The 17,132-nt window shown below is 50.5% G+C and overlaps 1 pseudogene; it reads left to right on the top strand.

The window, feature by feature from the left end:
- LOC124099220 (E3 ubiquitin-protein ligase RNF213-like) overlaps window positions 1-17,132 on the top strand; it is a 91,599-nt pseudogene that overhangs the window by 29,139 nt on the left and 45,328 nt on the right.

Here is a 17,132-nt window from a genome sequence, read left to right as displayed (position 1 = left end):
ATGCCTGCTGGCCTAGCACACTGCCACCCAGCTGCACCCCAGCCCCCTGTTATCTTTGTTTTGTTTTTTTAAAGAGAGAGAGAGAATTTTTTTAATATGTATTTTTTTAGTTTTTGGTGGACACAACATCTTTTATTTTATTTTTATGTGGTGCTGAGGATCGAACCCAGCGCCCTACGCATGCCAGGCGAGTGTGCTACCGATTGAGCCACATCCCCAGCCCCTTATCTTTGTTTTTTATGGTAAAAATAAACTTGGTCTTCTCATAATACTCTGTGAACCTCATATTACTGTGAGATAAATAGTCTGGCAGTTAAACTAGTCATGTTTTAAAATATTGTCCTCTAGTTGCTCCAAAAGCTCATGTTGCAGGTTTTGATCTGCAGACAAGATAGGCAGAGCATGAAGCTGCAGCATGGATCTGCCTCCTTCCTGGGTGCTGTGCAGATGCTTCCCTGCACCCGTGGAGTGGCCTCTGATGTGAGCTTGTCCTGTTGCAGTTTATTTTCCTACTATTGCAGGGATTCTCAAGACAGGGGTGCCAGGTTTCTGTACTTGTGACTAAAAGGCTCAGGGGTCACTCCAGTTGAACTGGGCTGACTGGGGTACGCCAAATAAAACACAAGAGACACAAATACCTTTATGTTTGGGGTCACAGTGACGGCTCCTCTGACTTTAAGGGTCCGCAGGAAGAGAGAGAGAGAGAGAGAGAGAGAGAGAGAGAGAGAGAGAGAGCGCACATGCTAACCCCTTTTATTGAGGAGAAGCTATTCAAATGAGGCAAGGGGTCAGGTTTCAGGGGGCTGAGTCTATCTTTATGATGTCCACTGTCAGCATGTTGACTGACATCTGAGTAGGCCACACCCAAGGGCACAGTAAGAGAAGGGGACACACACAGGCACTTCCATGAAGGATTCTATCCTAAACAGGGCAAGGGGTTATATTACAAAGGAACAGGTGAGCCTAGCTTCACCCATGGTGCTGTAGCAAGACACACCTATGCACAAGACACTGTCCCTCAAACCCAAGAAGGATGGGGAAAGCTTTGCCATATTTTTGTGACTGAGTGCCTCAGCACCCAGCCGGGGAGTGTGACTCAGTCACATGCAAGGTTGGTCTCCCACAAGGTGAATTTCGAAGAATATCATATGTAGTTCAAGAAATACGTTCACTGTAACGTGGGCTCAGGACTTCAACCCTGAGCACTGTGGTTCTCCTGGCTGACTTTGGCCATTGGAAGGGTCTCCTCCTTCCAGCCAGGAGATGCACTAGGTTAAAACTTGAACCTCACAGGTACAGGCACAGCTGAGATGAGGCATCAGCACATCTGGAAACACCACTGACTGCTGCCAGCGCCGTGTGGGCGTGGGGCTGGTGAGAGGTTCTAGCTGCAAAGAGGTGAGAGGGGCAGGGACTCACTGCTCTCCTTACCTGATTAGGAACAGAGGAGAAACTGTTAGCCAACATCACAGAGGACGCCAAGAGGTTGATGGCTGCCGCCAGCTCTGTCTTCGCAGAGGTTGCTGGCGATGTCCTGGATGGGTCCATATTGGTCAGACGTTTGGAGCTGATCCTGAAGCACAAAAGTCAGTTTCTGGACCTGTGGCAGTTAGGTGAGCTGAGGCCAGGCTGGTAAGAAGCCTGTGTTCACATGTGTGCTGGCTGTCCTCCTCTATGCCACCAAGTGGGGGCCTCCTTGTCCTTCTGATGGTGACTGTGGGGCACTCCCAGGGAGAGAAAGGGATGCCGTGAAGTTTGTTTCCTTTGGCTGACCTTGTCATTGTTTTCCAGAGACAGAAAATTCTTCATTCCAAGAGAAAAATTGTGACATGGAAGAGACACTGGACTGGAGGATGGATGAAGCCTTGTTTCTGAAGAGAGAGAAGAGACAGGTGGACAGTCTCCTGAGGCTGTGTGAGAAGGTGAAGCACCTCGTCCAAGGTACTGCTCCCGCAGTCACGCTGGACACCCTTGAGAGCTGTCACAGGGACGAAGCAGGCCACAAATAGAGGGGCCTTATTTTTCAGGGAGAAGCTTTTAAAAAACATTCTTGACCCAGTTTTCAATGAGTTTGCCTAGGGAAACAGCTTCCCCTTGTACATTCTTGTTTGTGTACCTCCACACCCATGGATGTCCTGATTTCCCAGTGTCAGTGTCCTATGCTGGCTTCCCAAGGAGGGGAGGTGTAGATCTTTCTCCAGTCTGTGCCCTGAACATGAGGCTGCTTGCTGCTCTGTCACTCCCAGTGGTGTCCTGAGTTACTGTACCTTCTCCAGGGTCAGGCCTTCGCCGTGGTGTGAACACAGGATTCACAGGCGAGCCGTGCGGTGGACCACGGCCACTCCACGGTTCTGGCATAAAGTTTCTGTAGCTGGTGGAATTGCATTTCTTGCCTTGGTACTTTCTTTTCCCCTTTTTCATTGCGTTTGTTTCAAATTCAGCCCCAAACTGAACCAGCTATCTGAGTGGATGTCTCTGAAGAGTCTCTCAGGACAGAGGGCTTATTTTCCGTAGCAGGGAGGTGGCCCTCAATCTCCTCTGTCTCTCAGGGTTGCCTTGGCCTCTGGGCTGGTAGGGCAGGTCCTGCATCTCTGGCCTGTGCTTGACTCCTGTTTGACAGAGGGTGGCATCTACTGCTTGCTGGGACAGGGACACAGGAGGCCAGATACAGAACTATGCCCCTGCTGTAGGTTGATCATTGGGCCAGGGGCAGAGTTTCCTTCAGAGTGCTGCCTGAGTGCTGCGTTGGGATGTCAGATGCATTCTCGCTACTGATCCTCTGTATGGAGCTTGTTGTCCTTCTCTGGATGCCCTTGAGAACTGTCGGGCCCTAGTGTTCTGAAGTTGACATTAATCTGTGCCTGGCTTTGGGTCTCTTTTCCATCTCTAGGATGGGGCACTGGCAGGTCTCAGCGAGAGATCTAGTCTTAGAGCTCTAGGGCGTTCTCCTGAATTGGTTAATTGTGCTTTCCCTGTTGCAGGGTGCACATCAGCAGCTGCTGGGCCTCCTGGCATGGTTGCCTGACTCCCATGACATCTCTCCTGCTTGGGCTTCACTTCCTGAGCCTTCTCTTCAATCTCCTCCTGTAACCTGGGCATTGAATTCTTCATTTCAGCTCTTATATATAGTTAATTTGAAGGCACTTCCTTTTTTCTTTTCTTTTTTGGCACTGGAGTTGAACTCAGGGGCACTAGAACACTGAGTTACATCCCCAGCCCTATTTTTGTATTTTATTTAGAGACATGGTCTCACTGAGTTGCTTATTATTTTTCTTTTGCTGAGGCTGGCTTTGAACTCGTGATCCTTCTACCTCAGCCTTGCCAGCCACTGGGATTACAGGTGTGTGCCATCGCGCCCAAAACTTTTTTTTTAAAGATATTTTTTTTTAGTTGTAGATGGACATAATACCTTTATTTACTTATCTTTATGTGGTGCTGAGGATAGAACCCAGTGCCTCACATGTGCTAGGTGCATGCTCTACCACTGAGCCACAATCCCAGCCCCTCCTTTTCTCTTGAAATATTCATTTATATACTATGTTCTTGTGGTTCGTGGTCGCAGCATGTTTTCCCTTTTTTTCCCGTTTCATCCAAGTTGCTTTTATCTGTTGGCTTTCTTTCTTTCTTTCCTTTTTTGCATGTTGTGGATGGACGCTAGGCTTTTCTTCTTTTTTTTTTAATGGCACTGAGGATTGAACACATGCTAGGCAAGCATTCTACCACTGAGCTACACAATCCCTATTGTTTTTTTTTGGATATATTTCCCACATTAAAACTTTTTCTGTTCTGATTGGAGATTTTCGTTTGTCTGTATGAAGACAGTCCCCACAGGTGGATGGACAGGCTAAGGGCTTCTGGGCTGTGACCTATGGGGCTCTGTGGCTGCCCTTAAATTGACCTAGTCCTTGAGGGCTTCTCTTGTGAGCTGGTCATATTTGCACCCCCTGCCTGCTGCCAGATTTCTGGAGCCAAGAGGGAGAGGAGGAGGGTGAGCCCCACTTTTATTCCAGTTTTCCTGCCCTGGTGACTGTGTCATCCTCTTTGTCCTTAGATTGAATACTCCCTGTCCTCTGTAGCTGCCCAAGACAGGTGTGTGTCTAGAAGTAGCCTTCAGGCCAGAGAGCCCTGCAGTTGGTCCTTCCTGCCCCTTGACAGGGGGCGGGCAGCCCCCATCTGCCTCCATGGTGGAGGTGGACTCTCACCAACTGCTTCTTAAACAGACTTTGAACCCAATTCCAGTTCCCTCTCTGCCTCCTCCACTCTAGGGTGACCTTAACATCTAGTGTCCTTGAGTGCCAGAAACTTGTGCTGGGCCTGGCTGAGCTCACCTCTGCTGTGTCCTTAGGGTCTCTGTTCTCAGGCCCCAAGTGTTATTTGCCACTGGTGTGGCCATCTTTCTACTTCTCAGGTTGTGTTGTTATTGGGCTTCTTCTCTACTGTCCTTGTTCCTGCTGGTTATGATGTTTTAAAAGCATTTTCTAATCTGTCACTGGAATGGGATTTGGGAGGGAGATGGATTTGTGTTTCCAACTGTTCTCTCCACACAAGAGCTTCCAGTCTGTTCTTTATCATGAAAACTGATAAACAATCCCGTGGCAGGGTGGAGGGGAGGAGGGATGAATTCTTCTTAAGAAAAAAAAATCCCATAAATAATACTAATTTGTGTTTTCTCAAAGAAGTTATTAGAAATACTAGGAAAGTAAAATAAGATGCTACCGTGTCTAGCAGTTTAACTTCCATGTTTCCTTGTGGTTTCCAAAGTGGATTTTGGAGAGATTGAAGCAAGACACTCAGAAGACTTGAACTGCAAAAGACTGAATGAAGCCATGAGGGTGAGACAGCCGCTGTCCTCAGCCTGCAAGCTGATGACGCACTACAACCTGGACCGTGAGGTCCAAAGAATGGCTGCAAGGATAGACTCGCTGATGGACAGCCACATCTTCCAGATCTTCTGGGAAGAAGCTGCAGAGTCATTAAGCCATCCCCAAGGAGAATCTGAAAGACAAACCCTTGCGCTTTTAGAGGCCTATGAGTACTTGTACTCGCCTTGTTACCAGAGGTTCATGAAACTGTATCAGGATCTGAAGTCAGGAGAGATCACCTTTGGAGAAATTAATGTCTTCTTCAAGGACTTTGTAGATAAATACAATGACCTGACTTTAGACCTCCAGATCATGTGTGAAGTAGACTCCCAGGCCCAGAGGGGTTGGATCTCAGAGCGTGTTGAACAGATCAAGGAGTACCATAGCCTGCACCAGGCAATCAGCTCGGCCAAGGTCATCTTGCAGTTCAAAAAGGATTTTGGATTGACTGGTGACTTCAGTGTTATTTACACTTTAATAAACTTTGTAAGTTATTTGCTGGGGACTCCTGGGAGGTGGGGGCCTACCTCAGACTCCTTGGAAGCCCCAGGTATTCTGGGAAGATCAGTGAGGCAGCCCCCCCACCCCCAAGGACTCTCATCTGGGCTGCACTCAGTCTGGAACATTCCAAGCCCTGGGTTTTTACCTTTGCTTGAGACAGTGTGACTGTTCCTTAGCTAGTGAGTTTTCTCGGGTCTATATGAGAACCAAAAATTCAGGGTAGAAAAACCTACCTCTTTCCAGAGGAATCTCATCTCTTTAGTTATGAAAGCACAAAGGGAAATATTTTGTCATCTGTCTAGGTACCTCTCCTAGTTGCAGTGGGAATGCCAAATGGTACATTGCTCCTGTTGTGCAATTGCTCCAATGGTACATTGCTCAGGCCTGAATCTCTTCCTGTTTCTTAGCGTCACATTTCTAAGGTGTGTGGATTTTCAGTAGAGGCAGGTATGTTAATGCTTAAAATTTAATACAGAGTGTGGAATTGTCTATACCTAGACTTGAACCCTTCGGTAAGTCTATGAGTAACTCCCCCAGAGAAGCTAACAACATGGACCTGGCTGGGCTGCTGTGAGTAGCAGGTTTCTAAGTCTATGAAAGCTTCCTCAAAGGACCTGGATACTGGGGACAGTAGCAACTGCAGCTTAGCAAGGAGGGCTGTGGAGGTGATGCTGTCCTTGGTGCAAGAATGTGTCGGGTTCTGCTATAGCAGCTGCTTGTCCAGGCATACTGTGGGGCAGGTGTGGGTGGTTGCTGGAACAGCCCACAGCAGAGCTTCATCTTGCAGATTGATGATTTCAAGGCCACCCACCATGAGAGACTGAACCAGATCAGCCCACAGCTCATCCAGGCCAAGAAGCTGTTGCAGGACATCAGCGAGCCCCGCCGCCAGTGTCTGGAGGAGCTGGCCCTGCAGAAGGAGCTGGTCAGCTGGCTGCACGACGAGCTGAGAGGTAGGGTGGGAGCTCAGCTTCAGGTGTTTGCCAAGTGGGGTTCCTGACCTCAAGGATGTCCTGCCTCAATCATGTGCGTGTGTTGGGTTGGGGGGCAGTGTCTGCTTCTAGGCCCACAGTGGAGTTTGCATCAGGACAGCTTTTCAGGCTTCTGGTTAATACTGTTTCCTGTGTTGCTCTTTCCATCTGTGGACACTGGCATCATTTTCATAAGCATCCTGACTCCTTTTTCTCCTTCCAGCTCATTCTGCCAGAGGCCTAGGCGTGCTCTTGCCCACAGAGGGGTGTTGCTGCTGTAAGCTTGTGTAACCTGTATACCTCTCTTCCAGCTTAGGGCTGGGCAGCCTGTGTGCTTGTGTGGACTAGACAGAGGCAGGGGAGGAGAGGTAAGAAGGAAAGTTCAAGGAGGTGGAGCGGGGACAGCACTCACACACCACCGAGGCCTAGAAGGCCACCTCCTGCTGGCCACTGAGGCATCACTGGCTCCAGCTCCCATCCAGAGCTGTGCTGCTCCACCTTGTACTCCTGAGTCTGCTTTGACTTACATTCTTTGATTAGTAATTAACCCTAGGGGAATTATCTCAGTTTTTAAAATAATTGATTGCCCAATATTATTATTATTATTTTTATTAGTTGCTCAAACCATTACAATGATCTTGACATATCATACATTTGATTCAAATTATTTACCAATGGAACGTGTTTTTGTTTAGGTGATAATGTTTGTAGATTAAAGGAAATAAGGTACACACAAGCCTAGAACAGTGCCTGGGACATTGTTTGGTAAAGATTAGATGCTGGTCAGTGGTGTCATCATATGCTGCAAAAGAAAAGGTGTCCTGGTGTCCTAACGGAAGGCAGGAAGTGCCACACACGCTAGGTGTTTACTTAGTGTCTATCGATGGCCTCACGAAGGATCTTGCCCCAGGTGAGAGTTGTGCAGCATCATGGAGTGGTCCTGTGCTGACTCCCTCTCTGCCCCAGGCATCACCGAGCTCAAGGTATTTGTGGACCTGGCCTCCATCTCAGCTGGAGAAAGCGACATTGACGTGGACCGGGTGGCCTGCTTCCATGATGCTGTGCAGGGCTATGCGTCCCTGCTGTATAAGCTGGACAAGAAGGCAGGCTTCAGAAAGTTCATGGAAATTTTAAGAGAACTCTGGAAGGCTCTGCAAAATGACCCCCATCTGCCCAGTAAGCTGGTGAGTTTTGGTCCTGATTCCAAGGTGTGGAGGTCCTGCAGCCCTGGGAAGCAGCTGTGCTTTGGGGGCACGTGGGCATGGAGGCGTGTAGGCAGCCATTTAAACTGATGTTTAAAACCAGATTTTCTTCACTATGGAAATGCTTTCTTTGTCTTGGGTTGGAAGAGAACTACAGAGCTGCATGTCAAGAGCAGTCGCCACCCTACAGGACAAGTGTGGAAAGAGCACAGTAGGAAGCGTGTGAAAGGGTGTGCAGCAGTTTTCTCTGAATTTAGTAACTGCCCTTTTATTTAGTTACTTTTTGGTATTTTTCACAATTGATGTTGATTAATTTTTTTATCAGAAAAAAAAACATTTAAGTAAATTACCTGTACCAGCGCCTGAGTAAACTTACACTCATAACTCACCCAATGAGAAGAGATGTCCAGAGGCCTGCACCAGCCTTGGGACAGTCCTGTATGTGGTTGGAGGGTGGGGAGATGGACAGAGAGAGCAGTTTGCAGTTTTTCTGCTAGAAGCTCATTTTCTGTTGCGATTTTTCCTGTTCTTCTGGTCATGCTCAGAGACCATGACAGGACATTAAGAACTTAGGGCTCCTGTTCAGTCAACCATCTCTCCTCAGAGGGCCTTTGTTCTGGGAACCCAGGAGGATGGTGGCCTGCCACCAGAGAGCATGGCCTGTGGCTATCTTACCAATCAACCATAAGTGCAGGCCAAGTGCATTCCAAGTGTCAGCTAGAAACCTGGCACCAGTGCAGCCACAATGAGTGGCCAGGGTCCTGAGGAACAGGCAGGGTCCTGAGGGAACAGCCAGGGGTACCTGAGGCAGCCTCAGGCAAGAAGTTATGCCTGGAGCCCTGGAGGAGGGTGGCTGGAGTTTGCCCAGCAAGGGCAGAGGCAGGAGGAGGACATCCAGGAAGATAGTCATTCGAACCCTGGCCCATGTTCTCTGCTTTCGTTCCAACAGCGAGATTCTGCTAGGAACTTGGAGTGGCTGAAGACAGTGAAGAAAAGCCATGGGTCCATTGAGCTGTCGTCCCTGTCCCTGGCCACAGCAATCAACAGCAGAGGCATCTATGAGATCAGGGCACCCACAAGCGACCAGAAGGTGAGCCCTCTCAGATTCCAGGTGCAGTGTTGGTGGCATGCACTGGCCTGCTGCAGAGTCAGCGTTTCAGCCACCAGAAAATGGCTTCTAATCATGTTGTGCCTCCCAGATCTCCCCAGATGCCATCCTGCGCCTGATCCTCCCCGGGGGTCACAGTGGCCTGGAGCCAGAGCGCTCCTACACTTTAGAAGAGCTGAAGGATCTTTTAAACAAGCTGATGCTGATGTCTGGCAAGAAAGACCACAAGAATATGGAAGTGGAGAGGTTTTCTCAGGTGAGCAGGTGCCCTGTTGCCTCAGGCTGGGCATGCTCACTGCCCTGCTGCCTGCAAAGGGGAAGGGGCAGGGGTTGGCTTCTGGTGGACAGAGTGGCTCCAGAGAGTGGAGCTTGTGGGTCTGCAGGGTGCACCTTGCCTGGAGCCACATCTGAGGTGGGACAGGCCCTGGAGGCCCTGGAGGCATCCTTAAGATCTGTCACCACTGGTGGTTAATCAGCTGCATTTAGCAGGAGGTGACCAGGTAGATAGTTCTGAGAAGAAGTATGAAAGGCTTCATTTACTCTGTAAATTGGCCAAGTCAAACACCTCAAGATTCTAATGGGCACTCTTCATCAAAACTAAAGTAACTGAGCCAGGTGTGGTGGCACATGCCTGTGACACCAGTGACTCAGGACGGAGTCAGGAAGAGTGTAAGTTAGAGGCCAGTGTCAGCAACCTAGTGAGATCCTGTCTCAAAATGAAAAAGGGCTGGGGACATAACTCAATGTTATAACACCCTGGGTTCAATCCCTGGTAGCACCCCCCCAAAAAAAAAACCCTAAAATAATTGTAGATATAGGTTGTTGGTTTTTGTAATAGTTTCTCTCTCTTTCTCTCCCCCCTTCTCCCTTCCTCTCTCTCTCTCTCTCTCTCTCTCTCTCTCTCTCTCTCTCTCTCTCTCTCTCTCCCTCTCTCCCCCTTCTCCCTCTCTCTCCCCCCTTCTCCCCCCCCTCCTGTTATAGGTTCTTTCCTTACAGTTTATTTGCACTTCACAGTAGACAATTTTTCATCCAGTGCAGCCATAGAGCCAGGTTCTGGCACATACTAGGCAAGTGCTCTACCACTGAGCACAGCCCAGCCCACAGTCAACATTCTTATCTGCCGCCTGATCTCTTCCTGAAGGTAGCTGCCCTCTTCCTAGGCTTTTCATGTTTCCCAGTGACCCTGAAGGAGGAGTGAACCCAAGACCCTTGACTTAGAACCCATGTGTGTCTAGATTAGCATGTCCCCCTGCAGTAGCTCACTGTGACATCTGCCTTATGCCCTTGTTTCCCCAGTTATTTTGCTATGTGCAGCGGCTCGCGCAAGCCTTCCTGAACCTGTACTCTGCGGGAAACATGCTGTTCCGGACCTGGACTGCCGAGGTCTACTGCTGCCCCAGGAATGGCGTCTCCATCTGCATGGACTTCCACTTGGAGTTGGTGAGCCAGTTGACAGAGAGTGGGGACGTCACCCGGCTCCTGGAAGCCCTCTGCAGGCAGATGGAGCACTTCCTGGAAGACTGGAAGGAGCTGGTGAGCAGAAAGCGCAGGGAGCACTTCTACCTCAACTTCTACACGGCCGAGCAGCTGGTCCTCCTGAGCACCGAGCTCAGGAAGCAGAGTCCCAGCGAAGCTGCCCTCATGATGCTGTCCTTCATCAAAGACAACTGCACCCCAGCCGACGTCTTAAGGGCCACCGAGGGGTTCAATGAGGCCCCCAGACACCACGTGAGGACAGTGATGGAAAAGTTACCTCCATTGCAATCCGCTGAGATCAGCCTGGTGACCAAGCTGAGGGCCATCATGGAACAGTCCCTGGAGAGCATGAGTGTCTTTCTGCCTGGCTGCCTGGACCTGGAGGCCCTGGGCCATTGTCTGGCTCGCCTGGCCAGGATGAGTGGGCCTCCTGTGGAACGGTCTCTCCCCACGGGCCTGCAGGCTGGCCAGCCCAACCTGGTCTTGTGTGGCCATTCTGAGGTGCTGTTGGCTACCTTGGCCATCTACATGCAGGCCCCAGGCCAGCCCCTGCCCACTTTCGATGAGGTGCTACTCTGCACCCCAGGGACCACATTTGAGGAGGTTGCCCTGCTCCTGCACCGCTGCCTGGCCCCGGTTTCCCAGGGGCACAAGGTCTACAGCCTGCTGTTTGCGGATCAGCTGAGCTACGAGGTGGCCTGCCAGGCAGAGGCCCTCTTCCACAGCCTGTGCACACAGTGTCCCCGGGAAGACTACCAGCTGGTGGTGGTCTGCGACGCGGCACAGGAATGCTGCTACCTGCCCTCAGCCTTCAGCCAGCACAAAGTCCACGTCATCCCCCAGGCACCCCTCCATGCCATCCAGGACTACCTGGCACATCACTACCAGGTCCCAGCACAGACCCTGTCAGCGGCAGCTGTGTTCAGAGACCGGATGTGTGTGGGGATCGTGGCCTCAGAGAGAGCCGGAGTTGGTAATGAGAGCGCTGGGGTGGGCAGGCAGTCTCTCAGAGCTTCCCAGTGACCCCTGCCTCTGCAGCAGTGGGCACCTCAGATGACACCCCTCTGCAGGTGGGAAAGTGAGTCTCAGGAGGGTCTGACTGCCAGCAGTCAGTGCTTCCTCTAGAAGGGGCCCCTTTCCACCCAGGTTGTAGTTCCTGGTAGCCCAGCTCCTCCTTGGATGGACTTCTCTTCAGGTCACTTTTTCTTGTGTAAACTCTTGACCTCTTCTGGGTCACATTGGTGTGATCAGAGGAGGCACAGCTGCTCTGGCTCCAGGAGAAGAGTGCTTCGCACCCTCCCTTCAGTCACTGTCATGTGTCCTTGATAAGAGGTGGTGACTTCCATTCTGTTGATTCATCCCATGAGCATCACTGTGCCCTGTCAGGACAAAACCTGCCCTCCCCTCCCTGCTCGGGACATGCCTCTGCTTTTACTTTATTATACTTCCACTGATGTCATCATGGAGAATGCCAGGATGCTGAGTGGGTGACAGCTAGGGACTCTGGCTTCATGGTGCAATTGTGCTCTAATCTGATGTTCCATTGCATCAGTTTTGATTTTTACATAGAGAAGTAACTGTTTTTTTTGATTTTTTTTAAAATGGGGATTTACCTCAGGGGTGCCCTATCACTGAGCCATATCCTCAGCCTTTTTTATTTTTTATTTTGAGACATGGTCTCACTAAGTTGTTTAGGGCCTCACTAAGTTGCTGAGGCTGGCCTTGAATTTGCAATCTTCCTGCCTCAGCCTCCCAAGCTCCTGAGATTACAAGCGTATGCCACTGCTCTTGCCTAAGAAGTAACTTCTAATCTCTCTGGATTCTGTTCCTCTTGGTCCATGGGCTTGGGATCTCATTTCCTTATTTGAACATTACAGGGAAGTCTCTCTATGTGAAGAGATTGCATGAAAAACTGAAAAAGAAGTTAAATAGTGAAAAGGTGCCTTTAAAGACTGTTCGGTTGACTGACACTCAGGTGGATGAGGGCCGCATCCTGGACTCCCTCCTATCTTTCTGGGATGCTCAGTTTCGGAAAACGCCTATGATATTCCACTTTGATGTGACTGCTTCGGTAAGTGCCTATATGGCAGCTGAATGGCCACATCAGAAGGTGTAATTCCAAGGGCCCTACTTGCTTCTCCCTGTATGAAGAGTCCCTTCTTTTTACACCTACCTGTGGTCAGTACCCTTCTCTTCAGGAACAAGACAGGAGGGTCCTGGGAGTTGGAAGAAATGGTTGGCATTTGTGTATTTTCAACCCATGCTTCTCTGTCTTTAGGTACAGACTGGAACTTGGGTTTTTCTTTTCAAACTCCTCATTTTACAATACCTAATGGATATAAGTGGGAAAATGTGGCTTCGGAACCCATGCCATTTATATATCATTGAAATCCCAGTAGGAAATTCAGTACTGCCAAAGAGGTCTTCAAAGCTGGTAAGCACACAGGGCATTTGCAGGTGATCACAGCACACCTTTGCTGCTGTGGCCTATGGCCTGAGTTGACACATCTGAATTGTTGCCCACTTTCATGTTCAGGGAGCAGCGAGTATGTGTAAGGCGAAATGCATGCTTAGACTTAGATCTTAATGATGTCTGGAATGAGAATGCTCTCGTATTTATTGATTGGCAGCGTCTTGCATTTGTCTGGATCTGTCAGATCCATGCTGTGTCTGGGTTGAGTCTCACCCGTTCTGAGTGTTCAGGAGATTCCTCTGTTGATGGCCATTGTCTCTTTTACTGCCAGTGAAGATAGCAGGGCGACTTTGCACATAGAAAGCCATTAGCTGGTGGGAGTTCTATGGTCGCACATGTGTTCGTGCTTGGAGGAGAGATCACGCCACAGGAGGCTGGGTTGGAAATGGATTCCTGGTTAATAATACAGCTACTGTAGTTGAGCTTCTTTAATACTCTAAGGTGCAGATGCCAGCCTCTGTGAATGAGAGGCTGCAGAATGCAAACAATCACTGTGTATTTAAGTGATTGTTTCCATAAAGGCCGATCCTGAGTAGATCGCGTGGAGGGTTCATATATATGGGCATCTTTCAGGAAATCAAGTTCTAACTTATATTTATGTCTCTCCTTTGCAGAATCCACATGCCCCCCAGTTTAGTTTTCTTGACATCTTCCCCAGAGTCACCTGCAGACCTCCCAAAGAAGTGATAGCCATGGAGCTGAGTCCCGAGAGAAGCTTCAGAGAGCCTGGAATGGACGAGAGAGAATTCCGCAGTGCCACTTTCCAAAGACCTTACCAATATTTAAAAAGATTCCATCAAAAACAAAACCTAGACACATTTCAATACCAAGCAGGCTCTGTTGAAGGTACCCCAGGGGAGTGCATCCAGCACCTCCTCATATATTGTGGGGTCATCAACCCCTCCTGGTCAGAGCTCCAGAACTTTGCTCGGTTCCTCAACTGTCAGCTCAAGGACTGTGAGGCCTGTATGTTCTGTAATCCAGGCTTTACTGGATTTACACTACCAGGCTTCAAGAATTTTGTGGTCACCTTCATGATCTTCATGGCAAGAGACTTTGCCACACCAACGCTTCATATCTCTGACCAGAGCCCAAGGAAGCACATGGTCACCATGGATGGGGTTGATGAGGAAGAGCTCGCCCCCTTCACTCTCCGGAGGAGGTGGGAGTCAGAGCCTCACCCATATGTGTTCTTCAATGGTGACCACGAGACCATGACATTCATAGGCTTCCATCTTCAGCCCAATGAGAATGGCAGCGTTGATGCCATCAACCATCTCAATGGGAAGATAATCAAGAAAGATGTCATGACAGAAGAACTATACAAGGGGCTGTTGCTTCAGAGGGTGCCCTTTAATGTTGACTTTGATAACCTGCCCAGACATAAGAAACTCTTGAGACTCTGCCAGTCACTAGGAATTCCTCAGGCCCTTGATCCCGATGAAACATATGAGCTTACAACAGACAACATGCTCAAGATTCTGGCCATTGAGATGCGATTCCGCTGTGGGATCCCAGTTATCATCATGGGAGAAACAGGCTGTGGGAAAACCAGGCTCATTAAATTCCTTAGTGATCTGCGGCGTGCTGGTACCCAGGCTGAGACCATGAAGTTGGTCAAGGTTCATGGAGGAACAACCACAGCCATGATCCACTCCAAAGTCTTGGAGGCTGAGAAAACTGCCTTATATAATAAAGACCAACACCAGTTGGACACCATCTTGTTCTTTGATGAAGCCAACACAACAGAAGCCATAAGCTGTATTAAGGAAGTCTTGTGTGACCAGACCGTGGATGGCCAGCCCCTGGAGAAGGACTCAGGCTTGCACATCATAGCTGCCTGCAACCCTTACAGGAAGCACTCCCAGGAGACCATCTGCTGTTTGGAGTCAGCTGGTTTGGGGTACAGGGTCAGTGCAGAGGACACAGCAGACAGGCTGGGCTCCATTCCCCTCAGGCAGCTGGTGTACCGTGTCCACGCCCTGCCCCCGAGCCTGATTCCTCTGGTGTGGGACTTTGGGCAACTGAATGACACTGCTGAAAAGCTCTACATCCAGCAGATTGTGCAGAGACTGGTGGACCATGTCAGGATCAGCGAGGATGAGACTTGTGTGATCACGGAAGTGCTCTCTGCCTCTCAGAGGTTCATGAGGAACACTGAAAGTGAGTGCAGTTTCGTCAGCCTCCGGGACGTGGAGCGCTGTGTGAAGGTGTTCACATGGTTTCATGGCTGCAGAGAGATGCTCTTGGTGAAGCTGAACACCTTTCTCTGTGAGACAGGTGTCAGCAAAAATAACTTCAGGAGAGACCCCGTCCTCTGGTCCCTGGTGATGGCTGTGGGGGTCTGTTACCATGCCTCCCTGAAGAAGAAGGAGTCCTACCGCAGAGCCATTTGCAGGTACTTTCCAGAACCATATGACAACAGCGGGGTCATCCTGGACGAGATCACGCACGCACAGGATCTTTTCCTGAGTGGGGTGCCTCTGAGGAAAACCATAGCCAAGAACTTGGCTCTGAAGGAAAACGTCTTCATGATGATCATCTGCATTGAGCTGAAGATACCCCTATTCCTTGTGGGAAAGCCTGGCACCTCCAAATCTCTTTCCAAGACCATAGTTGCAGATGCCATGCAGGGCCAGGCCGCGCACTCCGCTCTCTTCCGCAGCCTGAAGCAAGTCCATCTGGTGTCGTTCCAGTGTAGCCCCCACTGCACCCCACAGGGCATCATAAACACTTTCAAGCAGTGCGCTCGCTTCCAGCAGGGGAAAGACCTGCAGCAGTACGTGTCTGTGGTGGTGCTGGATGAGGTCGGCTTGGCAGAAGATTCCCCCAAAATGCCCCTGAAGGCTCTGCACCCACTGCTGGAAGACGGGTGCATTGAAGGTGATCCTGCCCCCCACCAAAAAGTCGGCTTCATAGGTATTTCCAACTGGGCCCTTGACCCTGCCAAGATGAACCGGGGCATCTTTGTGTCCCGCGGCAGCCCCAGTGAGAAGGAGCTCACAGAGAGTGCCAGAGGGATCTGCTCTTCAGACAGCCTGGTGCAGGACAGGGTCCGAGGGTACTTCGCTCCTTTTGCCAAGGCCTATGAAATGGTGTGCAGCAGGCAGGACAAGGAATTCTTCGGGCTTCGCGACTACTACAGCCTCATCAAGATGGTCTTCGCCACCGCCAGAGCATCTAACAAGAAGCCTTCCCCGCAGGAGATTGCACAGGCAGTCCTTCGGAACTTCAGTGGCAAAGATGACATCCCTGCTTTGGACATCTTCATGGCCAGTTTACCTGAGGTCAGGTGTGTGGAAGAGGTCAGCACCCTGGAGCTCATCAAGCAGAACATTTGTGGGAGTATGCAGAACATACTCCCAGCAGTAGGGAGAGCTGGAAGAAGCTGAATCCCGCTACTTGCTCGTGCTGACCAAAAACTACATGGCCCTGCAGATCCTGCAGCAGTTATTCTTCAGTGAGGACCAGCAGCCCGAGATCATCTTTGGTTCCAGTTTTCCCTGGGACCAGGAGTACACCCAGATCTGCAGAAACATCAACCGGGTGAAGATCTGCATGGAGACCGGCAAGATGGTGGTGCTGCTGAACCTGCAGCACCTCTACGAGAGCCTGTACGACGCGCTCAACCAGTACTACGTCTACCTCGGGGGCCAGAAGTACGTGGACCTCGGGCTCGGCACCCATCGCGTCAAGTGTCGGGTCCACCCCGACTTCCGCCTGATTGTCATCGAGGAGAAAAATGTGGTGTACGAGCAGTTCCCCGTGCCCCTCATTAACCGGCTGGAGAAGCACTACCTGGACCTCAGCTCGGTGCTGCAGGGGTGGCAGAAGAGCATCGTGCAGGAGCTCATGCAGTGGGCAGAGGAGTTCGCTGACGTGAAGGCCCATCAGTTCCTGGCTGGGCACAAGTACAGCCCTGCTGACGTCTTCATCGGCTACCACTCTGACGCCTGTGCCTCTGTGGTGCTGCAGGCTGTGGAGAGGCAGGGCCCCGGGGACCTGACACAGGAGCTGTATCACAGAGTATCTGAGGAGGCCAAGCTGATCCTGCTGGACTGTGCCACACCAGATGCTGTGGTGCGGCTGAGCACCTCCACACTAGGCTCATTTGCTGCACAGACCCTGTCCCAGGAATACTGGAACAAGCAGCAGCACCACTCCTTTGCAGATTTCCTCCAGGACCAACTTCACAATGCGGACCTGGAGCGCCACGCCATCTTCACAGAGGTGACTGCCCCCACAGCCTTTCCTTTTTCTTTCACCCAAGAGCCCTTGCTCTCTGGTGCCAGAAGGTCTCAACTCCATTTAAGGCACTGTTCAGAAGGAAAACCGGTATGTCCCCTCCATGTTAGGCAAAACGAGGATAAGTCCATTTTGGTCTCTCTCACCTGTTTGTGAGCAGAGCTCTCCTCTGACAGCAGCACTGGGCACAACTTCACTTCCCAGAGTGCTGGGCCCACCCGGGTTATAAGTGACTGGCCTGCTTCTCATCCTTGGACAGCTTAAGAGTAATGGACGAGGTTGGTTCTCCTTAAA

Source organism: Marmota monax, unplaced genomic scaffold (genome assembly GCF_021218885.2).
Source record: "Marmota monax isolate L192 unplaced genomic scaffold, Marmota_monax_Labrador192_F-V1.1 WCK01_AAM20220418_F8-fsc00574, whole genome shotgun sequence".
Taxonomy (NCBI): Eukaryota; Metazoa; Chordata; class Mammalia; order Rodentia; family Sciuridae; genus Marmota; species Marmota monax.
Note: the sequence above shows the minus strand (reverse complement) of the source record. Positions and strands in the feature narration are given on the sequence as shown.